Source organism: Ovis canadensis, chromosome 14, assembly GCF_042477335.2.
Source record: "Ovis canadensis isolate MfBH-ARS-UI-01 breed Bighorn chromosome 14, ARS-UI_OviCan_v2, whole genome shotgun sequence".
Classification (NCBI taxonomy): Eukaryota; Metazoa; Chordata; class Mammalia; order Artiodactyla; family Bovidae; genus Ovis; species Ovis canadensis.
Window position 1 is genome coordinate 58,549,140 of NC_091258.1, and position 25,380 is coordinate 58,574,519.

The 25,380-nt window shown below is 44.8% G+C and overlaps 1 pseudogene; it reads right to left on the minus strand.

Annotated features, from left to right (window-relative positions):
- Positions 1-968: 968 nt before the first annotated feature.
- LOC138419523 (histo-blood group ABO system transferase 1 pseudogene) lies at positions 969-20,372 on the minus strand (annotated as a pseudogene).
- Between the last annotated feature and the right edge of the window lie 5,008 nt (positions 20,373-25,380).

Genomic DNA, 25,380 nt, shown 5'->3' on the forward strand with positions numbered 1-25,380 from the left:
GCCTCATGACATGTTGGTTCTTGGTACTCTGACCAGGGATTAAACTCGCAGCTCCTGCATTGCAAGGTGGATTCCTAACCACTGGATGAGCAGGGAAGTCCCTGTCTTCACTTTCTTACTCAACTTGTCTTCTGGGCTCTGGGAATAGAGGTTTCCCTTAGGAAGCCCAGGACTCTACCAGAAGAGGGGGAGGACCCTCTTGGTCTCCAGGGCCCTGCGTGGTGTTGGTACACTCCCACTGCTTTGGGCCGGGGCGGGAGCCCTTCTCTGATCCTCTGTCCTGTACTATTTTGTGTCCTCCTCCGCCCTTCCTTTTCTAGGGCGTTCAGTTCAGTTTCCTTCAGGCAGAGATCTAGGGCTAACTGGATGGTCCAGGCTTCACAGAGGCCTGCTCAAGAGCTATTTTGCACCCTGCAAGGAGTCGTCCTCAACGTTCCTGAGTGGAGGAACATCGTGGAAGAGCAAGCAGACAGTGATGGCTTCTGAGACCAGAAGAACAGACACACACACACCACACCGAGGTTCGGATCCAGAGAGGAGCACAGAGCCTGCCAGAGCAGGTCTTAGCTTAGCCTCTTAGCTGTGATGTCAAACTGGGGTGGTAATCTCAGTCAACAGCCCAGGTGGAGGAGATTTATTCAGACCAGACAGGGGGATGCAGGGGCGGAAGTCAGAGTGGGGATTGGGGAGTGGAGCTAGTTGAGGAAGTTGCCCGTGAAGAGAAGTTTGGGCGCTGAGGGATCCTCCGAGCAGGCTGGGAAGCTCAGAGAGGTCTCCTGGCTTCCGATTACTCGACAACGAGAGCAACACCCCTGGGACACGTGACAGAGGAAGGTGCACGAGGGAAGGGCGTGAAGTAGCGACAAAGGGCAAAGGCCGAGGTCCAACGGCCCAACCCCAACGGGCCTCTGCGGGCCTCTGCCCCTCTGGAACTCCGCGCAGGTACGAAGTGCCGCGGGTGTGCAGACTCAGACGTGCCTGCGCGCCGGGAGGAACCGTAAGATCCGATCAGGCCAGCGTCCGTTCATCCTGCGTCCTGCGTCGGTGCCCAGGTTTGCAGGCCCATAGCTCCTGGTCTGGGGACAGTGACTTATGTAGTCAGTGGCGGAGCTTCCTGCAGCTCTTTCTCTGGGGTCACCGGGGAAAGCAGAAGCTGCCCCCGAGTCTGAGGAGCAGCCCATATCCAGATGGCGACCCAGTTCACTGGGATAGGTGAGTATGAGAAGCCCGATGATGGGGGGTAGGAGGGCTGCGCTGTCTCCTAGGGTGACTATCCACCCAGAGGGCCAGGGAGGCTTCTGCAGGACAGGTGCTGAGGAAGGAGACACCAGAGTGCCATGGGGCACCAGAAGCTGGAGCCTTTTTCTTTTTGGCAGTTGCCACTGATGTCATCATTTTGCTCTCCTTGTCCTGCACCCTGTTCTCTTCCCTCCTCTGAAGTCAACTCCTGAAATCCTGGAGTCAGGCAACTTCTCTGAGGCTGCCCTGGAGAGGCTTGAGCCTGGAGCCTCACCAACTAGGCTTTCTGGCTGTCTGAGGTGAGGAACTGAGTTCTGACCTGCCTGAATGACACACCATTCCTTTCTGGGAAGCAGGGTTTCTTTGCTTGTTTTTACAAATTTAGTAAAACAGCATTTAGTTCTATAACTTTCTTCACTCACACAGGTGGAGTGGCCAGACTGTGGTGCACTCTTATCATGGAGGCCTCCTGGGTAACCATTTTTCATAACCAATAGGAATCTTAGCCCCATGGCACACTTATTAATGTAATGAGTACACACACTGTCTCCTGGGCTTCCCAGGTGGTTCAGTTGTAAAGAATCCACCTGCCAATGCAGGAGACCCAAGAGACACAGGTTCGATCCCTGGGCCGGGAAGATCCCCTGGAGCAGGAAATGGTAACCTGTTCCAGTACTCTTGCCTGGAAAATCCCATGGAGAGAGGAGATTGGCGGGCTACAGTCCATGGGGTATCAAGGAGTCAGACATGACTGAATACACACACACGCACAGTTTACTAGGAAGTCTTTCTTTTAGTTCAACTCAGATGTCACCATTGGCTATAAGGGGACCTCAGTCTCCCCAGAAGCTGTAGAATTGGCATCATTGTTGTTGGCACCTTTCCTTAGGACATTTCTAAGTGTTTGCTCTGCAAACAGTGAAGATCTCTGTGACCTGTCTTCTTCTAAAGCCAAGGACAGGAGATAGTACATGAGGTGGGTCCAGGGTCCATCTTGCCTTAACAGTTTTGTGCCCTAAGGGCACCAGTATCTCTTGTTGTTCAGGGTTCTGGCCAAAATGTATACTTTTTCAATATTAACTTTTACAGTAGAGTACCACGATATACGGGGGCTTCCCTGGTGGCTCAGTCAGTGAAGAATCCACCTGCAGTGTGGGGACCTGGCTTAGGAAGCTTCCCTGGAGGAGGGCATGGCAACTCACTCCAGTATTCTCTCCTGAACAACCCCCATGGACAGAGGAGCCTGGCGTGCTACAGTCCACAGGGTCACAAAGAATCAGACATGACTGAGTGACTAAGCACAGAATAGCACCATGATATATATATGTGTGTGTGTGTGTGTGTGTATATATATATATATATATATATATATATATATATATATACTGGAGAAGGAAATGGCAACCCACTCCAGTACTCTTGCCTGGAGAATCCCATGGAGGGAGGAGGCTGGTAGATATATATACATACATATATATATATTTCTCTCAGCAATGTTTTGAATCAGTGTCCACAAGCTATGACCTATAGGCTCAATTAGGCCCCCGTTTGTTTTAATAAGGCCAATGACTAAGTATAGTGCTAACATTTTAAAAGAGGTTTTTAAAAATGAAAGAATATTTGAAGGGGGCCATCAGTTCCACAAAACCTATAATATTTACTATCTGGCCCTTGAAGAGAAAATTTGCAACTGCTGTTTTGTAGTTTTCTGTAACTAACTAGATCTTGCAGAGATTTTGTTAATTTATCTTCAAGAAATTTATGAGATTTGCAAATACTATATCTTTTCAATTTTAGCTTTCGGTAGTTCTTTGATGGTATATAGAAAATACATTTAAAAATATATTGACTTGCATGCTGAGAACTTGGTAAATTCTCTTTTCACTTCTGATGGCTTCTTCTTTGATTCTTTAGGATTTTCTACACCCACAAGAAGGTTTTCTATGATTGCATTCATAGAATTAAAGTCATTTTAATTTCTTCTGTTTTAATCTGCATGTCTTTGAATTTCTCTTCCTTACCTTTACATTTTCAGGCACCAATGGTCAGCATAGCACCATCAGGTGATCGAGTCTTGCTGTCTTGCTGCAGACCACACAGCTGTCTGTGAGTGATTTTTCTCCCAGGTGCAAGAACAGGAGATGCATATCAGGTGGGTGCAAGGTTCACCCTGGCAGAAAAGTCTTATGCCCAAAGGGTACCAATATCTCTTTGAATAATATAATAGACCAGCTTTCAGAGTCATGATCAGAATTGACAGTTTATCAATATTAGTTTTCCACTCCACTAGCCCACATACCGAAGAAAGCAATGGCACCCCACTCCAGTACTCTTGCCTGGAAAATCCCATGGACGGAGGAGCCTGGTGGGCTGCAGTCCATGGGGTGGCTAAGAGTCGGACATGACTGAGTGATTTCACTCTCACTTTTCACTTTCATGCATTGGAGAAGGAAATGGCAACCCACTCCAGTGTTCTTGGCTGGAGAATCCGAGGGACCGGGGAGCCTGATGGGCTGCCATCTATGGGGTCACACAGAGTCAGACACGACTGAAGCGACTTAGCAGCAGCAGCAGCAGCCCACATATACTCATGTACACACAGATAACACAAACACATACATGTACTGGCATATGGTAGTAGGTAGAAAAAAAATGTTTTATATATGTATATATCTTCTATGCCAGAGCTTTGCTAAATTCACACCTTTCTTCCTCTGGTTCCTTTTTAGATTCCATAAGATTTTCTACATACATAATCATGACTTCTCTGAATCTAAGGCAATTTTACTTCTTATTTTTTAATCTGTATGATTCTATTTACTTTTCTTACATGCTACATTTGCCACAACCTCCTATAAAATGTAGTAGACAATTTTCCGGTTCTGGTCTCTGGGGAAATGTGAGCAGTATGCTGTTACTTGAGGTTGTTGTGTTTTGTTTTGATGTACGCATTACCATTGGAAGGAAATTCACTCCAAATTCCAACTTTGTTAAAAGATTTTTTGAAAGGAATGTTAAACTTAGTTAATTTGTCCACAGCTATTGAGATGATTGCATGGCTTTCCTCCTTTAATTTCTGAGCATGATGAATTACATTGATTTTTGTCATAGCTTTTTAAACATATAACTTATGTACCAAAAAACTCACCCATTAAAGTGTAGAATTCAAGGGCTATAAGGGTATCCACAGGTATGGAAATGTCAACAGAATCAGTTTTAGAACATTTTCATCACCCCAAGAAACCTTGTACCCCTATTACCTCCCAATGATCCTGACCCAAAAAAACACTAACACACTTTCTGGATGAAAACCTCTATGGAGTTACCAGTTCTGGACATTTCATGTAAATGGAATCATAGAATATGTGGTTCTTTGTATTTGAATTCTCTCATTTACCATAAAGCTTTTTAAAAATTATACTAACATATGTATATGTTAATAACAAATTTTATCATTTTAACAAATCATAACACAGTGCATTCACATTGTTGTACAACCATTACCACTATCCATCTTTAGAATTTTTTCATCATCCCAAACAGAAACTGCGTCCCTGCTAAATAATAGTTCCCCATTACTCCCTCAAGCCCGTGGCAACCACTTTCTATTTTGTCTATAAATTTGCCTATTCTAGCTACCTGACATAAGTAGGATTGTACAACATTTGTCCTTCTGTCTGGCTTATTTCACTTAGCATGAGGTGTTCAAGGTTTATCTATGTTGTAGCATGTATCAGAATTTCTTGAGACTGAATAATATCCCATTGGAGGTATATGCCACATTTTATTTATCCATTCATCAGTTGATGGACATGGGTTGCTTCCACCTTTTGATTATTGTGACTACTGCCACATGAACATGGGTGTGCAAATACCTGTTTAAGTCCCGGCTTTCGATTGTTTTGAGTATATATCTAGGAATGAAACTGCTGAAAGAAAGTGAAAGTGAAAGTCACTCAGTTGTGTCCAACTCTTTGCAACCCCATGCAGTCCATGGAATTCTCCAGGCCACAATACCAGAGCGGATAGCCTTTCCCTTCTCCAGGGGATCTTCCTGACCCAGGAATCGAACCAGGGTCTCCTGCATTGCAGGCAGATTCTTTACCAACTGAGCTATCAAATCATAGGTAACTATATGTTTAAATTTTTGAGGAACTTCCGTAATGTTTTCTATAGCAGCTGCACCATTTCACCCTCCCACAAGCAAAGTACAAGCATTCCAATTTCTCCGCATTTTTGCCACCATTTGTTATTTTCTGCTTCATTGGTTATAGCCATCCTAATAGGTGTGAAATATCTCATTCTGGTTTTGGCTTGAATTTCCCTAATGATAAGTGATGTTGAACATCTTTTCATATGCTTATTCATACCAGTCCTTTGTTAGATATATATTTTACAAATATTTCCCCTGATCTGTGCCCTGCTCTTTCATCTTTTGAATTATATCTTTTTGGAGAAGTAGTTTTAAGTCTATGTTTTGTCTTTTAGTTTTGTGTATGGTTTTTAAAGGGCTTCCCTAGTGGCTCAGTGGTAAAGAATCCACCTGCCAATGCAGGAGACACAGGTTGGATCCCTGGGTTGAGAAGATCCCCTGGAGAAGGAAGTAGCAACGCACTCCAGTATACTTGCCTGGGAAATCCCATGGACAGAGGATTATAGTCCAGGGGGTCATAAAAGAGTTAGATACCACTTAGCCACTAAACAACAACAACAAATGGTTTTTAAATAAAAGGTTTTTGTTTTGGTTAAATTTTATTTCTTGGTTTATTTTATGATCTTTTTATTCTTAAGAACTCCTTCAGGATTTCCCTGAAGTGGTCCAGTGGTTAAAGCTCTGAGGTTACAGTGCAGAGGGGTCAGGTTTGATCCCTGGTCAGGGAACTAAGATCCCATCTGCTGCTCACATTGCCAAAAAAAGTAAATACATTAAAAAAAATTTTTTTAGAACTCCTGGACAGAGTAACATAGAAACATATACACCAGCATATATGAAATAGATCACTGGTGGGAATTTGTGTATAAGACAGGGATCTCAAGTTAGTGCTCTGTGACAAACTAGAGGGTTGGATGGAAAGTGGAAGGGAGCTTCAAGAGGGAGGAGACATACATACACCCGTGGCTGATTCTTGCTGTTGTATGGCAGAAACCAACACAATATTGTAAAACAATTATCCTTCAATTAAAAATTGGAAAATTATTTTAAAAAAGAACTCCTTGATATCCCAAGGCTATGATCAGGGTCTCTTACATTTTGTCCTGAAACATTCATAACTTCACTTTTAATATCTGGTATCTAGGATCCTACTAGAATCTGTTTTTTTGTGATGATCTGAGGTGAGGATGTCAGCATTTACCCCCATGCACAGAGCCAACGGTCTCAACCATATGCACTGGGATTCCATCATCCCTCTATATTCTCCATTGTTATCTTCCCCTTCTGTGAATTCCTCCCTAGTTTGTTTCCATAGTTCCAGTGACCAAAAATCATTGATGAGTCACATATTTTATCCTAGACTTAACATTTTCAGTAATTACAGAGTGGCGTGAATTCCTTCTTCTATTCCAGCCCCAAGAAGGTAGATGCCAAGCCCATCCTCTCTGAGCAGTCTGAATGTGGTAGAATGCCTGGCCTAAGTCTAATTTAAAGAAAAAGATACGAAAGAGATATTCAAACGTTTTAAAAAGACTAGAATTGTAAAATGTGCTTTGCACAGTGGGGATGATCTGGCAAACAGGCCAGAATTTAGGGAAAAGCATAGAGGAAAGAAGCAAGGGTGAGTCACCCTGTCTTCCCCTTGGGACTTCAGAAGTCAACACATTAAGTCATAAATGTAGCTGTATTTGCTGAGATCCAGAAAACTTGAAAAAGTTAAGTCAGGCTCCACCTGTTGCCACTCATACAAGTCAGTTCTTCCACAGACTAGTCAAAGAACAAAGACTCATAGACATGGGATAAATTAATATGAAGAAGGCTTTACTCAGCTCGGTGCTCTGTGATGACCTAGAGTGGTGGGATGAGGGCGGGTGGGAGGGAGGCACAAGAGGAAGAGGATAAGTATATGCTTATAATTGATTCATGTAGTTGCACAACGGAAACTAACACAACATTGTAAAGCAATTATACTCCTATTAAAAAAATGAGTTTTAAAAGAAGACTATATATTTAATCTGGAAAGAAAAGTGGAAGAACCATGAAGCAAAATGGGCAAAGGGAAAGGGGACAGCTGTAGGCAGCAGGGGAAGGGGTTGTCTCACCAGTATCAAGACTAGAGGAAAACTGGCCCAGGGCTTGGATCTTCCAGGCTAACAGTGGAATGCAGCATAGTTGAAACTTACAGATCTCTCTCTCCTCTCCCCAGTGAACTTCTCAAGCCAGAATTGACCTCCGACCTGGCTCATCTGAATCCATACCTTATGGCTTGTACAAAAAGCACCTGGAGGCAATGAGCCTCCAGCTTTCAGTAGGAGGAAAAAGAGCCGGCTGTTCCATGTGTTTGCCATCATCACTGGCACGGTCTGTGCTGAGCCTCTTCCCAGAAGAGGGAGGTTTGCTCGTGGTGGACAGTGGTCGTCTGCTGCCTTTTCCAGAGGAAGCTTTGGCCTCTTGGTTGTTGAGTTCCTGGCTCTTTCACTAGAAGAAAACGAATAGGTTGGTGATTCAACACTTTGCATCTCCAGTGAAGACCTGGACAGGTGACGAAGAAGCCTCAAAAGCAGGCCGCTGTTGACTCTGCCCACCTCAGAGGCACATTTAGGTAGGAACAAGCGTGCCTGAATTATGGATATTTTCTCAGTGGTATCAGCTCCTACAAAGTCAAAAGTGGGTACCCTGGCTGGCTAGGCCCCAGGTGTTCTGACTGAAGGCGAGAGTAGAAGAATCTTCCTGAAAGTGTACGGTATTGTCCCTTCTGGCTGTCACAGACATGCTCTGGCCATCCGTACCTTAGGTGCTCTCAGTATTAGTAGAACCAGAAGTGTTTCTAAACGCAGGTATGACGCTGTCTCCTCCCGCTGCAGCACCTGTACTCTGGACTGGAAAGCCCCTCGTGCTCTGACTGGGTTCATGAACAGCAGTATCTCCAGCCACAGGTTCAGTGTCAGCCCCTCTGCTAGTAACAGCCAGGCTCCCCTAGGTGTCTCACAGAAGGCTGGAAGTGTTTACTGGCTCAATGGGCCCCAAGTGCTCTGTCCATTTGTAGGAAGAGAAGCAGGTGCCTCAAAGATGGAAGTGGGTCTGGGGAACAGGTACAATGACCCCAAAACTACCACTACCTAAAGGGGCTTAGATGCTGATGGGGTGCCCCACCCTCTGATAGTCCTGCCTTTTGGTCATTTATTTGATCATCCTCCATCACAGGTATTGTGCTGCCCCGGCCGGTTGGACACGTGTGTTCTGAACAGGTAGTGGCCAGGTGCTCTGACTGTAGGTGGGAACAAAAGGGCCTCCGACACAGGTGTGGTTTTGGACCTTTCAGCACCGTGGATGTCCTCTGGTCAGGTGTGTCTCAGGTGGTCTGACTGTGGGTGGGAACAGAGGCATCTCCCAAGCACTGTTATGATGCTGGCCCCTCCTACTGCATCTGCTGTGTTCCAGCAGCCCAGCACTCAAGTGACCCAGACTTCAGCAGGAGCAGCCATGCCTCAGGAGTGCGTTTGTTCTCAGGGCTGCTGTCTCCTTCAGGAGGAACAGGTGCACTGGGCAGAGTGGGCCTCAGGTGCTCTGACTGTAGGCAGGAAGGAAAGGTCTCCCAGGACAGTTTTCACTCCATACAACCTGGTCACTCTAAACTCAGTGGCGGGTGCTGCAGGCTGACAGGTAGCAGGTCTAAGCCTATACAGTGTGAGTTGTAGTGCTGGGTGTTCTCCCAAGCCTAGTTCCAAAGCTGGGTGCCTGCCCCAGATATGGTACTGGCCTTTGGGATGAACACAGTGACCCCAAAGCTGCCACCACCCAAAGGGGTCTAGATGCTGATAGGATATTCCCCCTGTTGTGGCTCCTCCCTGACAGTCCTGCCTTTTGATCACTGTTTGATCATCCTCCTATGCTGTCCCTTTTCCTTGAGCTCCTAGTGCCATCAACCTGATCTCCTTTAGGCAAGGATCTAGGGGTGGATTGGATGGCCCAGGCCTCATACAGGCAGGCCTGCTCAGGGAGCAAAGCAAGGGGAGTCCTCTGGCCCTGGAGGAGGGCTCTTTACTATTCTTGAGTGGCTACACATCTTTGAGCTGTAAGCACACAATACTGTCACTTGGAGAGTCTTAGCAGGACACAGCTCAGTCAGTAAAGAAGCTGTCTGCAGAGACTTCCCTGGTGGTCCAGAGGCTAAGACTCCGAGTCCCAGTGCACGGGGCCTGGGTTCAATCCCTGGTCAGGGAACTAGATCCCACATGCTGCAACTGAAGATCCTGCATGCCACAGGGAAGACAGAAGACTCCCCATACAGCCCAATAAATAAAAGTTTTAAAAAAAGAATTTGCAAAGCCAGAGACCCAGGTTCAATTCCTGGATCAGGAAGATCCCCTGGAGAAGGAAATGGCAACTTACTCCAGTAGTCCTGCCTGGAGAATCCGATGGACAGAGGAGTTTGGCAGGCTCCAGTCCATGGGGTCACAAGAGTTGGACATGACTTGGCAACTAAACCGCCACAGACCACAGCCACCAGGATCCCAAGGGAAAGATCTTGGAGAGGAGCCCCAAGCCTACTGGACTGGATAGCACCTCTTAAGGGTGATAGAAAACTTGAGGCGGTAACAGCCCTAGATCTGGGTAGAACCTGCTGGGAACAGGGTGGAGGAAGGGCACAGGTGCTCCAGAGAGATCCCTGCCAAAAGGGGGAATGGGGAGGGCGAGCTGGGCTGGCACAGGAAGGAGGGAAACTTGCTGAGGAAGTTGCCCATGGAAGGCAGTTGAACCTGAGAGTGTAGTACGCAACTTGAGCTCTCCTCACTACCAGCTCCTCCAAGGTACAGTGTGCACAGATCAGCCTGATGCTTGTGACATAGTGTTGGAACACATTGACAGAGAAAGGGCCCTCCAGCAAAGGGGAGTGATGGAAAACCATGAGAGGGCAAAGGGTGAAGCCCAGCTGCCCAGTCCCAGAGGAGTATTTTAACTCTTCAAGGCAGCCGTTTGCAAGTATTTGGTACCACATGCGCCCTGTGGTCTGGAGGACTATTCAGGACTGTGAACTCTCAGAGCCTGCACAACTGTCACCCCAGGTGTGCAGGTTCCTCCACACCGAGGCTCAGCAACCAGTCCCTATGAGTCCCCCAGCCCTTTCCCCATGGTCACTGCCGAGCAGAGCCTGCCAAAGCCAGAGGCCAAAGTGCCAGAGCAACCTGGATCCTGCCAGGGTCAGGGCTAGCTTGCAGGAAGGAGTCAGGGTAAAAGAAGGGGGTTTGGGGGACCAGGGTTCAGCTCTGTTCCAGTCATTGCCCAGGAGGCCTGGGATAGCTGCCAGAGAATGGGTGCTAAGGTGCAGAGGAAAGGATGAGCAGCTTCCGTCCCCAGCCTCTTCCTTTCAGGTGGCCACCACCCACCACAGTTTACTCCACACTCTCTACTTTTCATGCTAGTAGCTCAGGGGCACCAGATGTGCCTCCTTGGGGGACCTCTCTATCACTGTTCCAAGTCCAGGAGCAGGCATGCCTTCTCTGTGGCCACCTTGGAAAGGAGCAAGTCCCTAGCATCCCGAGCTGGAGAGTTTTCTGAGATGGGGCATCCAGACCTGACCTGACCAGATAGACGCTGCACCCTGCAGCATAACTTTCCAGGCAGGCAAATTCTCTTCAATTCTTTTTGTATACTTTACAAATTGCAAACCACATTTAACCCTTAGAACCTTCCTCAGCTCACATGCATGTTAGTGGAGAAGCCAGGATTTGAACTCAGTCTGATTCCAGAGCTCATGCATTATCCACTTGACTGTGGTGCCTCCTCTTCATGTAGGCATTGTGGGTGACCATCTTTATAGTCCTTAGGGGACTCAGCACCATGGCACACCTCTGATGAGCACATGCAATGCATAGTAGGAGGTCTGAATTGGTTCAGCTCAAGGTACCCACAGGCCACAGTGGGCTCTGGTATCTTCAGAATCTTCTGGGAGACCAGAGAGAAGGACAGAGAGCAGAAATTGTCAGAATTACCCCTCAGGCATCTCTGCTAAGTGAGCCATGCAGCAAACTGAGTAGCCGTGAGCTGTCTTCTCCTGGGTGCAGGACACATCTATTGCAGGATTCACCTTGGGTGAAAAGTCTTATAACTCAAGGACACAGTATCTCTTGTAATAATCCTATAGATTCACTTTAAGGATCATGATCAGAATTGGTAACTTACCAATACTAATTTTTCCGCTCTACCAGATTGGTATATATTTTCTTTATATTTAGGACTTTTAAATTTTCTTACAGGACGTTTTTTAGTAGGAGTTGACAAATGATAGCCCATGAGCCATGTTTTGTCCACAGTCTGTTTTTGTGGATGTAAAATGTGGATATGTAATGTCAGTGAGCTGAGAATAGTATTAACAGTTACTATATTTAAAAATAAAAACAGAAGAAGATACAACAAGATGTAACCTGTAAAGCCTGTAATATTTACTATCTTGCCCTTTATAGAAAAATTTGCCAACAACTCTTTTGTAGTTTCAGTGTATAGGTATTATACAACATTGGCTAATTTACTCCTAAGTATTTTATAAGGTATCATAAATTTTATCTTTTAAATTTTAATTTTCAGTCATTCATTGGCAGAAATACAATTGATTTTTGTGTATTTACCTTGTATGTGGAAACCTTACTAAATTTATTCTTTACTTCTAGGAGATTCTTTGCAGAGTCCTTAGGATTTTGTATTTATACAATCATGTTGTCAATGAATAAAGATAGTTCTATTTCTTCCTCTTTACTTTGTATGCCTTTATTTTGCTTACTGTCTTCATTTGCTACAACCTAAAATAGTGAAAAAAGAGACATCATTTTCTTGGTCTTAGAGGAAAGTGTTCAGTATGCTATTAAATGAAGTTTGTTATATTAATAGAGGCATTTTATCACTTAAAGGAAATTTCCTCCAATTCTTATTTTGTCGAAAGATTTTTCTGAAGAAGCCCTTACATTTTGTCAATTACCTTGCCCACAGTTTTAAGATAATCACATGACTTTCCTTCTTCATTTTCTTAATATGATGAATTGCTTTGATTGGTTTTTGAGTGTTAAACCAACCTGGGACAGATCCCACTGGTACCCCTAGATCAACCTTTCCTCTCTGGTTGGATTCGATTTCCTAAAATTTTGTTAAAGATTTTTAATGTCTGTGTTCATGAGGGATATTAAACTGTGAATTTCTTTACTGTTGGGCTTTGGTATTAGTGTCATGTTTGCCTTGTAGAATGAGTTGGAAAATGTTTATTCCTATACTCTCTGAAAGAGTTTATATAACACTGGTAAAGCATCTGATGCTAAAGCTGAAACTCCATTACTTTGGCCACCTGATGTGAAGAGTTGACTCATCGGAAAAGACTCTGATGCTGAGAAGGATTGGGGGCAGGAGGAAAAGGGGATGACAGAGAATGAGATGGCTAGATGGCATCACCGACTCGATGGACGTGAGTTTGAGTGAACTCTGGGAAATGGTGATGGACAGGGAGGCCTGGCATGCTGCAATTCATGGGGTCGCAAAGAGTCAGACACGACTGAGCAACTGAACTGAACTGAAAGTATCATCCTTACATGTTTGATAAAATTCATCTGGATCTGCAATTTTCATCAACAAAAGGAGTTTAAGGCCACTGGTTATCCTTTTAATTATCTGTCAAAACCGTAGTGAAGCTCCTTTCTTTATTCCTCATACTGGCCATTTGATTTTTTCCCTGTTTATTTCTTGATCCAACTTGCTGTAGTTTTATCAATTTTATTAATATTTTTTAAAATCCACTTTGTTAATTTGCTCTAAAGCATACTTTCTATTTCTACTCCTTTATTATTTATTTCTATTTTGGATTTAATTTGTTCTCCTGTCTCTAATCTTATAATTGAAAATTAAATCCTTGTTTTCCAAGCTCACTTCCTTTTTCATAAGGGCAGTTAAATCAGCAACATTCCCTTAAGTACTGCTTGGGCTGCATCCCACAAGTTTTAATTTGGTGTGCTAATTAAAATTAAAAATGTTTTCCTGACATTATCTGGAGCTCTTTTTCTCTTGTCATTGACCAAATAAATTGAGGCTCACAAAATTGAACTCTAAGCTTTAGTCTCAGTTCAGTTCAGTTGCTCAGTCGTGTCCAACTCTTTGCAGCCCCATGGACTGCAGCACACCAGGCTTCCCTGTCCATTACCAACTCCCAGAGCTTGCTCAAACTCTTGTCCATCAAGATGGTGATGCCATCCAAATATCTCATCCTGTCATCCCCTTCCCCTCCTGCCTTCAATCTTTTCCAAGCACCAGGGTCTTTTTAAATGAGTCAGTTCTTCGCATCAGGTGGCCAAAGTATTGGAGTTTCAGATTCAGCATCAGTCCTTCCAATGAACATTCAGGACTGATTTCCTTTAGGATTGAATGGCTTGTTCTCCTTGCAGTCCAAGGGACTCTTGAGAGTCTTAAGAGTCTTCTCCAACACCACAGTTCAAAAGCATCAATTCCTCAGTGCTCAGCTTTCTTTATAGTCAAATTCTCACATCCATACATGACTACTAGAAAAACCATAGCTTTGACTAGGTGGACCTTTGTCCGCAAAGTAATGTCTCTGCTTTTTAGTATGCTGTCTAGGTTGGTCATAGTTTTCCTTCCAAGGAGCGAGCATCTTCTAATTTCATGGCTGCAGGCACCATCTGCAGTGATTTCGGAGCCCCCAAAATATGAAGACTGTTACTGTCTCCATTACTTCCCCATCTTCTTGCCATGAAGTGATGGGACCGGATGCCATGATCTTCGTTTTCTGAATGTTGAGCTTTAAGCCAACATTTTCACTCTCCTCTTTCACTTTCATCAAGAGGCTTTTTAGTTCCTCTTCACTTTCTGCCCTAAGGGTGGTGTCATCTGCATATCTAAGGTTATTGATATTTCTCCCGGCAATCTTGATTCCAGCTTGCGCTTCATCCAGTCCAGCATTTCTTGTGATGTACTAAAGCTCAACATTCAGAAAACTAAGATCATGGCATCCAGTCCCACCACTTTGTGGCAAATAGATGGGGGAACAGTGGAAACAGTGGCTGACTTTATTTTGGGGGGCTCCAAAATCACTGCAGATGGTGATTGCAGCCATGAAATTAAAAGACGCTTACTCCTTGGAAGGAAAGTTATGACCAACCTAGACAGCATATTAAAAATCAGAGACATTACTTTGTCAACAAAGGTCCGTCTAGTCAAGGCTATGGTTTTTCCAGTAGTCATGTATGGATGTTAGTGTTGGACTATAAAGAAAGCTGAGCACAGAAGAATTGATGCTTTTGAACTGTGGTGTTGGAGAAGACTCTTGAGAGTCCCTTGGACTGCAAGGAGATCCAACCCGTCCATCCTAAGAGAGATCAGTCCTGGGTGTTCATTGGAAGGACTGATGCTGAAACTGAAACTCCAATATTTTGGCCACCTGATGCGAAGAACTGACTCATTTGAAAAGACCCTGATGTTGGGAAAGATTGAGGGCAGGAGGAGAAGGGGACAACAGAGGATGAGATGGTTGGATGGCATCACTGACTCAATGGACATGAGTTTGAGTAAACTCCGAGAGTTGATGATGGACAGGGAGGCCTGGTGTGCTGCGGTTCATGGGGTCACAAAGAGTCCAACATGACTGAGAGACTGAACTGAGCTGAACTCTGCACATAAGTTAAGTGAGCAGGGTGACAATATACAGCCTTGACATACTCCTTTCTCAATTTGGAACCAATCTGTTGTTCCATGTCCAGTTCTAATCGTTGCTTCTTGACCTGTATGCTTTAGTCTATATATATTCAAAAAGAAACATATTAGTTCCCAGCTAATAGGAGGACACTTTATCAGACTGACACTGTGGTATTATTGTGCATCTATTTGATTCTGCAGCTTTGGAAAACATCTAAGTAAGGTCGCTAAAGATTTCTGTCATCATTTGCATACTACATTGCCTGGAAATTTGGGTGTGTACCTTTAAGAGAAAGGAGAGCCCCTCCAGATCTCAGTTTCTGAGCATCATTCCCAGCACCCTGCCTTTCCCCTGGCGCCTGCCCAGTAACCTATGGTGGGCATGTCTCCACAGGCCCAAGGCCTGCTGCGAACATTACCCAGATGCCCCAGCATCACTGGGCTGTGGCGCCAGACCAATGAAGGCCTTAGAGAGACAGCTTTCTGCCTGCGCATGAAATGCATCTGGAGGGGATTTCCAGCATTTTCTTATCAGCCATGGTTTTGGTTGATCTTCATTCTGTTCGCTTGATATGATTCTTGAGTATATGGTAAGTGGTCAGTTCAGGGGCTCAGTCGTGTCAGACTCTTTGCGACCCCATGAACCGCAGCTCGCCAGGCCTCCCTGTCCATCATCAACTCCTAGAGTTTACACAAACTTATGTCCACTGAGTTGGTGATGCCATCCAACCATCTCATTCTCTGTTGTCCCCTTCTCCTGCCCTCAGTCTTTCCCAACATCAGGGTCTTTTCAAATGAGTCAGTTCTTCACATCAGGTGGCCAAAATATTGGAGTTTCAGCTTTAGCATCAGTCCTTCCAATGAATACCCAGGACTGATCTCTCTTAGGATGGACGGGTTGGATCTCCTTGCAGTCCAAGGGACTCTCAAGAGTCTTCTCCAACACCACAGTTTAAAAGCATCAATTCTTCAGTGCTCAGCTTTCTTTATAGTCCAACTTTCACATCCATACATGACTACTGGAAAAACCATAGCCTTGACTAGATGGACCTTTGTTGACAAAGTAATGTCTCTGATTTTTAATATGCTGTCTAGGTTGGTCATAACTTTCCTTCCAAGGAGTAAGCGTCCTTTAATTTCATGGCTGCAATCACCATCTGCTGTGATTTTGGAGCCCCCCCCCCCAAATAAAGTGTGACACTGTTTCTACTGTTTCTCCATCTATTTCCCATGAAGTGATGGGACTGGATGCCATGATCTTTGTTTTCTGAATGTTGAGCTTTAAGCCAACTTTTTCCCTCTCCTCTTTCACTTTCATCAAGAGGCTCTTTAGTACTTTACTTTCTGCATAAGGGTGGTGTCATCTGCATATCTGAGATTATTGATATTTCTCCCGGCAATCTGGATTCCAGCTTGTGCTTCTTCCAGCCCAGTGTTTCTCATGATGTACACTGCATAGAAGTTAAATAAACAGGGTGACAATATACAGCCTTGATGTACTCCTTTTCCTATTTGGAACCAGTCTGTTGTTCCATGTCCAGTTCTCACTGTTGCTTCCTGACCTGCATACAGGTTTCTCAAGAGGCAGGTCAGGTGGTCTGGTATTCCCATCTCTCAGAATTTTCCACACTTTTTCGTGATCCACACAGTCAAAGGCTTTGGCATAGTCAATAAAGCAGAAATAGATGTTTTTTCTGGAACTCTCTTGCTGTTTTGATGATCCAGTGAATGTTGGCAATTTGATCTCTGGTTCCTCTGCCTTTTCTAAAACCAGCTTGAACATCTAGAAGTTCATGGTTCTTGTATTGCTGAAGGCTGGCTTGGAGAATTTCAAGCATTACTTCACTAGAGTGTGAGATGAGTGCAACTGTGCAGTAGTTTGAGCATTCTTTGTGGGGCCCAAGATAAAGTGAACTGGAGATATGAAAATGAATGTGTCCCCTCTGACAGAGGTGGTTCTGAGGCTTAGTGAGAGTGCCGCTTGTGGTGGCTGCTTGCCTGAGGCAGACGGGGATGAGAGTCTGGCTGAGCACCCAGGTCTGGTGACCCGCCCCTCCCCGCTCAGCTCTGCCAAGGGGCTTGGCTGGTGGTGTTTTCCCTGATGGAAATCGCATAAATTGCATTCTCCAAGCCTTCACCCATGGGAACTGCCACCTCTGAATCCTAAAGACCCAAATGGGTGGTGCCTGCCCCTTCACTTTCAAGTCAGGCCATTTCTGCAGGACTTGACACATGGTGGTGGTGGGAGTGGGGGGGGGGGGTGTCCGGGGGGCAGGGGTGTCCCCCGTTTCAGATACTTGGATGTGATTAAAGTGAAATAATGTTACAGGCAGAGGGACCATGGTGTGCAAAGGCTTGGACGTGCATTTGAGTGGAGTATTTGGGAAACCTGGGGCCAGTCTCCTATCTAGTCTCCTGTCTACAGGAAACAGATTTGGAGTGGCTTGGCAGGTTGAGCAGTTAGGGCTTTATCTGAATGTGATGGTAGACCTGGAGGCTTTTGGACCTAGAGCTAGGGCTTTAAAAGGTTCCCAGAGGTGGGAGGGAGGTCCTAAAGGGTAGGGATATATGTATACATGTAGCTGATTCACTCCGTTGTGCAGCAGAAACTAACACAACATTGTAATGCATTTATACTCTATTTTTTTAAAGGGTTCACTGGTGGCTCAGGTGGTAAAGAGTCTGCCTGCAATGCAGGAGGCCGGTTTGATCCTTGGGTCAAGATCCCCTGGAGATGGAAATGGCAGCCCTCTCCAGTATTCTTGCCTGGAGAAGCCCATGAACAGAGGAGCCTGGCAGGCTACACTCCATGGGGTTGCAAAGAGTTGAGCACCATTGAGCAACTTTACTCTCTTCTTTTTCTTTAAAAAAAGAAAAGAAAATGCAACAAAGTATACAGTAAAAATCAGCTCTCATTATAAAAGAAATTAAAACATTTGGAGGGAACTCCATTAAAAAAATAAAAGCTTCCCAAAGGCAGCTTAGGGTAGAGTGGACATGGGGGTGGTAATGAGAGTGAAAGTGGGAGATCTTGAGAAAGTTGCTGGCCCGTATCCAAGAGGAACCATGAGATCCGGACCAGAGCAGTAGCCAGAGAGGGGTGTCTGGAGCCCTATGCAAAGGTCACAGGATAAAAATCTCTGAAACTGACCAAGCCCCATAGCAACCATTGCCATGAGCCTCTGGATCTAAACCAGCCAGCTCCCTGACACCATACTAGGTAAAATGCCTACCGTATTATCCACCTAATAGCATCCTAACCAATCACCTAATGCCACCATTCCAATAGGAATTTTCTCTGTCTTGAGGCCATAAAAATGGGCTGCTAGCCTGCAAAAGGGTTCAGCTCTCCTTTGAGCTGGCCCACTCTTCTGTGTCTCCCACTCTAATAAACTTTATTCTCCTCTCATTCTGCCTCATGTCTGGAAATTCTTTTCCAACTCACACACAGACCACAACAGACTCCTGTCTAGACACAAACAAGAGCCTTTGTGTCTAGGAGCATTTTCACTTGCCCTGGAAAAAAAAAATCTCATCTCTGATCCCTGAAACACCAGGGCAGGCTAAGACTCCCCGCTCCCCCTGCCCCAGCCTCTGACCTCAGCCTCCTCCATCCTGAAGGGTGCCGGGAGCACACAGAAGCTAAAGGTGATGCCAACTCAGGAACTGTGCTTGAGTTCTGGAATCAGGCCAGCCTAAAGGTGTGTGTTTGGTATATGAAGAGTTAGGGAGAGAGGACAGGCCTGTCTGAATTTGCAGGGGACGGTGAGAGGCATTAGCAGTTTCTCTCAAAAAAAAGGGCAGGGGAGGAAGTAGAGTTATACCGTTTCTCATAAAACTGGTTTTAATTTAATGTCCAGAGAAAGACGACTGCCTGGCCATCACCTCTCTCTGAATCCTTTCTGGAAGCTTCCTTTGGTAAGTCCTGATTTCATGGCAATTAGTTGACAGTTTTAAATCTAACCCTCTTTATGTTGTAAGGCAAGCCTGGCTTTTGCTCACCCCAGATGCCCTTTGATTTCTGTTCAGCCCACATGTACTCAAGGGAGAGGATCTTGATGGGTTTGTGGTAAAGCAGGTATTTGTTCAGGTGGCTCTCATCATTTCACGTGGCCTCTATGTGATTGGCCTGGTCAACCACCACCATCTCGTGGCAGGCCTTGATGAGTTTGTAAACCTCTGGCACAGACCCCCCAAATAAGGCCCCTGTGTAATAAAAGTCCCCCTCATCATCAGGAATATGGGCCTGTGACTGAGGCTGGCATTCATAGGGGAATTTTTCTTGACTAAGCTTATAGAAGTCAGAATGCTGCTGCTGCTGCTAAGTCACTTCAATCGTGTCCAACTCTGCGCGACCCCATAGACAGCAGCCCACTAGGCTCCTCTGTCTCTGTGATTCTCCAGGCAAGAATACTGGAGTGGGTTGCCATTTCCTTCTCCAATGCATGAAAGTGAAAAGCGAAAGTGAAGTCACTCAGTCGTGTCTGACTCTTAGTGACCCCATGGACTGCAGCCTACCAGGCTCCTCTGTCCATGGGATTTTCCAGGCAAGAGTACTGGAGTGTGGTGCCATTGCCTTCTCCAAGAAGTCAGAATGGAGGGTGTCAAACAAGGAGGAGAGGATCTCCATGCCCACGTGATCACTAAACTTCATGTCCACATTTGCACATACAAGGTAATTCACCTCCTCGTAGAAGCGCTGCTCAGTAAAATTTCTGATACCCTCCATACGGTGCATAGAGATCTCCTGCCAGTTGGGACAGCTCTGAACCTTGAGAATGACAGTCTGCCATCCTTTCTGAAGGGGAATGCAAAGAACATAGTCTGGCCAGTCAGTGAAGATATAGTAGTTCACCCTGTGTCCCACCATGAAGTACATCTCTGCCATCTTCAGGAACAGCTTCAGGTGGAAATGTATTTTTTTTACAACAAACACAATTAATCCAATGGTGATATTCTGAAGCTGGAACTGTTCATTCAGGATGTTGATGTTGAAAGTCCTGTCCCAGATGATGGGAGCCAGCCAGGGAGTCACAGGAAGGACATCTTTCCTAGGGAGTGTTAGTACATCTGGCTGGAGATTCAACATGCTTGATAATCTTACACCTTGTTCACCATGGGTTTTTCTAAGAACCTTGCTTGCCCAGGTTAGGATGCTTTCCAATGTCTGGCTTCTTGGATTCGGGTAACAATAGCCAAAGAAGGCCAAGGCAAGAGCTATTAAAAGAAGAAAGTTCATTCGATGACGTAAGTAACATATTGGGTTCTTTGACAATGTCTTGACCAGCCGGGCCATGCCTCCACTTCAGACTGTTAAAGCCAGAATCACCTAGATGCTGCTGAGAAGCTGTCCCATCTCACTCTTCCACTCACAGCGGTCTCTCCTGGGCACAGGAAGACAGAATGCATGGACCACAAGGTGCTTATGTTGCCTGGTCCTCTTGAGATTCTACCTGCCAGGGGCTCCTGGGAGTTGAGTGTTTAGGACCACCAAACTGAGTAAGACTTCTGGACTGGCAGAATCTTGATAAATTCAAGTTTGTTCTAAGATCATGTCAGAGTAACCAGGTGGTAGGATTCAGTCGACTGTCTACTAGAACTTCCAGGCCAGCTTGTAGGAGAGAAGGCAGGGCTCCTGAAACAGGCTCAGGAGACTAGCCGAAGGACAGCCACTGAGCAGGTCAAGGACAGAGATTGTGATGAAAGCAGGGCAGGGCAGCAGCCACCAGAGGACCTGACCAGGACCTCAGAGGGCTTGTGCTCTGGCCTTCTCTTGACACTTACTGACTGTGAGAAATTTACATAAGCACTAATTTCCTGAAAAGTCAATAAAGTTGAGATCAGACTGTCTTCAAGGTCACATGCATACAGGCTGTTGTGGGCGATCATTCAGGAGGCCTCATTTAGTGATCGTAGTGGAACGGATAAAAGATCTTTAGATCAAGGATTGTTTTCCTGTATTACTCTTTGTTGTTCTGTCAGTAAGTTGTGTCTGACTCTTTGCAACCCCATGGACTGAAGCACATCAGGCTTCCCTGCCCTTCACTATCTCTCAGAGTTTGCCCAGACTCTTGTCCATTGAGCTGGTGATGCCATCTAACCATCTCATCCTCTGTCACCTCCTTCTCCTCCTGCCCTCAATCTTTCTCAGCATCAGGGTCTTTTCCAATGAGTCCACTCTTCGCATCAGGTGGCCAAAGTATTGGAGCTTCAGCTTCAGCATCAGTCCTTCCAATGAATATACAGAGTTGATTTCCTTTAGGATTGACTGGTCTAATCTCCTTGCAGTCCAAGGGACTCTCAAGAGTCTTCTTCAGCACCACAGTTAGAAAGCATCAATTCTTTGGCACTCAGCCTTCTTTACAGTCCAATTCTCACATCCATACATGACTACTGGAAAAACCAGAGCTTTGACTATATAGACCTTTGTCAGCAAAGTGACGTCTTTGCTTTTTAATATGCTGTCTAGGTTTGTCATGGCTTTTCTTCCAAGGAGCAAGTGTCTTTTAAATTTAACGTCTACAGTCACTATCCGCAGTGATTTTGGAGGCTAAGAAAATAAAATCTGTCACCATTTCCACTTTTTTCCCCTTCTGTTTGCCATGAAATGATGGGACCAGATAACATGATCTTAGTTTTTTTAATGTTTAGTCTTAAGCCAGCTTTTTAACTCTGCACTTTCACCCTCATCTAGAGGTTCTTTTAGTTCCTCTTCCCTTTCTGCCATTAGAGTGGTATCATCTACATATCTGAGGTTGTTGATACTTCTCCCAGCAATCTTGATTCCAAATTGTGATTCATCCAGCCTGGCATTTTGCCTGATGTACTCTGCATATAAGTTAAATAAGCAGGTGACAATATACAGCCTTGATTTACTCTAATAATCACTCTAATAATCATTTAAAATTACACTGAACATTTACTATGGAGATCCTAGGTCTTGCGTTACAGTTAGGATAATGCTGCTGAAGTTTGTGTACATTATATTTCTGACTCCTTGCAGTGATCCTGGGAGGTAGATGCTACATTATCCTCATGGTCCAGATGGTAAGACAAGTTCAGAAAGGTGGGTGACTAGCCCATGATTGCACGACTGGCTGCTAAGTGCTGAAGCCAGCTAAGTAGCCAGACTCCAGGGTTGGGTTCTTGGCTGCTCTGTGTTCTGATCCTTGGCTTCATTTGTGTGTTCTTTGCAGTTTCCTTTTTCTGGGCTCTTTTCTCAGTCAAGTGCCTTTGGGTCTCTCCCATATGCTTCCAATAGCAGTTGAGGCAGAGTCCTTCAGATGGGTATGGGAACCTGATCCAGTGCCATTTTTGACTCTAGGCTTATCGTGTTGCCAACACATGTACTTCGCTCTGCAGTCCTAGGCTGCTCCAAGCATATGTCTCCTCTAAAACACCTCCTACCGGCCTGCTATGAGACTAACAGTGGGTGTAAAAGTCCCATGGTGGGTAGGGATCATCTGCCGTCTGCACCCTGAAGCTGCCTGGTGTTCTTGTGCTACTCTATGATACCTTGTTTCTGCCTTCCCGTAGAAGTAGGTGGCTGGAGGCATGGTTTCTGAAACCTTCTCAGGGTTGTTCTTAGCATTTTAAGAGGAAAAGATGAGCGAATTTTAATGAGTGTCTTTTAAGGGACTGACACGTTGCCTTTGTGATCCAGATTGCGACATTTGCCTAGCTGTGCATAGGAATGTTAATGCACAATCTTGATTGTCTTGCCTAGCCATAATGCTGATATAGTGGCAGCCCTGTAGACCACACTGTGATGTTGTGAATGCCAGAAAACTGAACAAGTGCTTTGATGAAGAAATGGCACTCTGCAGTGTCTCTATGGCTGTCTAGTTATGACACTCTAGTCATAAGGAGCATGGGCTTCAAGTGCTTGTGGGTCTATCCCTGGATCTGTGGCTTTGGTGACTGTCTGGGAAATATGCTTATCCCAGGGCAGTGGAAGAGGGAATCCATGAGTCTGTTCATCATAGCACTTCTCTGGGAATCCTGGAGGTTAAAGGACATTACAGAATGAAGAGGTAGAGAAGATGGAGCAGTCACCAATGGTATACAACCAGGGAGAGACTCAGTGTAGCTTTTGACCACTTAAGTAGGTCCTGACTACTTAACAGATCTGCCAGGGCACTAGCCTGAGACCCTCCAGGCTTTCCTATCTCCATGGCACCACTGGCCCATGTGTCAGGCCCTGGGCTGTAGCCTCGCTGACTCCAGCCTGTTCAACACAAGTACCTGGATCTTGCTCAAGCCATTACCACTGGCCACTTTCATTGTTCAAACACCTGTTTCTTTACCCTACTGCCCTTTTTCATGGCTGAATAACATCCCATTATGTGTGTGTGTGTGTGTGTGTGTGTATCACATCTTCTTTATCCATTCAAACAGTAATGAGCAGTTTAGGCTGTTTTCATTTGTGGCTACCGTGAATAATGCTGCAACATGAGTAGAGATTGCTCTTTGAGATCCTATTTTTATTTCCTTTGGATATATACCCAGAAGTGGGACCTGTTGAAAGTGTCCGTGAGCATCTCTGTTGTATACCAAATGGTCCTTGGTCCAAAATATCCATGCTTAAAAAGCGTTCCTGGGTTCAAATGGCCCATAATATTTATTCATACTTTTCATGTACAGTATTAATACGTTAAAAGTTCTATCATGTGTTATTGGCCCAATAATTGTGTTGTGGCTGCATTGCCAACCATAATGTTTTTTGCCTTGGTAGCCTAGTTGGTAATGGCACATGGGAGTAGGTTGATGGGTCGGGGCTTGAATCTTGCAGAAGAGCAGGATTTATATTAGCTCTGCATACCAAGGAAGAGTCCTAAAAGCAAGAGAAATGCACAGAGGATGACACAACAAGGATGAGATCTATTAACAGAGATGTGTGGTGTGTTCATTTGTCACTGAGAGTTTGGTTCATGTGACTGGGGCATTTGGTAAGGGTGGAGTTTGAAAGGAAGGGCTTGGTCAAGTCACTGTGTTAAACAAGCAGTGAACGAATAGATGTGAACACGTTACTGAGCTTCTGTCTTATTCAGGAGGAATGAGAAGAGGTGTGGCTGCACTACCACCTAGTGGTTGGGTGCAATGTCTGCCATGAGGGAGATTTTTGTTGTTCAGTTGCTAAGCCCGATGACAATAAACAGCCTTGTCGTAGTCCTTTCCCAATTTGGAACCAGTCTGTTGTCCCAGGTCTGGTTCTAACTGTTGCTTCTTTACCTGCATTCAGGTTTCTCAGGAGATAGGTGAGGTGGTATGTATTCTCATCTCTAAGAATTTTCCAGAGTTCGTTGTGATCCACACAGTCAGTGACTTTAGCCTACTCGGTAATACAGAAGTAGATGTTTTTCTGGAACGCTCTTGCTTTTTCTATGATCCAGCGGACATTGGCAATTTGATCTCTGGTTCCTCTGCCTTTTCTAAACCTAGTTTGTACATCTGGAAGTTCTTGGTTGACAGACTGCTGAAGCCTAGCCTGAAGGGTTTTGAGCATAATACTGCTAGTATGTGAAATGAGTGCAATTGTTTGTTAGTTTGTACATTCTTTGGTATTTCCTTTCCTTGTGATGGAATGAAAACTGACCTTTTCCCATCCTGTGGCCACTGCTAGGTTTTCCAAATTTGCTGCCATGTTGAGTGCAGCACAGTAACAGCATCATCTTTTAGGGATACTGGGCATCTAACTCTCCTACAACAATCCCATCGCCCGAGGTTAATGGGGATATTTTCCTTGAATTGATAGACTAAAGAAGTATAATCTGGTAAACTACAAGAAGCATCTGCTACTATTTGGAGCTGTTTTAATGAATGTGACTCCAATACTTACCTGCCAACAAGGCAGTATACTCTTTGACATAAGTCTTAGTAACACTTTTTTTTCAGATCTGTTTCCTCAGGCAAGGGAAAGAAAAGCAAAAATAAACAAAGGGGACCTAATTAAACGTAAAAGCTTTTGTACAATGAAGGAAACAAAATTGGTGAGAACGTAAATTGGTACAGCCACTATGGAAACCAGTATGGACGTTCCTTAAAAAATAAAAACAGAACTATCATACGATCCAGCAATTCCACTCCTGAGTATATTCTAAGAAAATAAAAACAGTTATTCAAAAAGATATATGCACCCCAACATTCATAACATTATTTACAATAGCCAAGATATGGACAACCAGGCCCATCAGCAGATGAATAGATAAGAAAGATATAACAATCACACATGATTGAATATTACTTAGCTATGAGGAAGAATGAAATTTTGTCATTTGGAACATCATGGATATACCTGAAGAGTG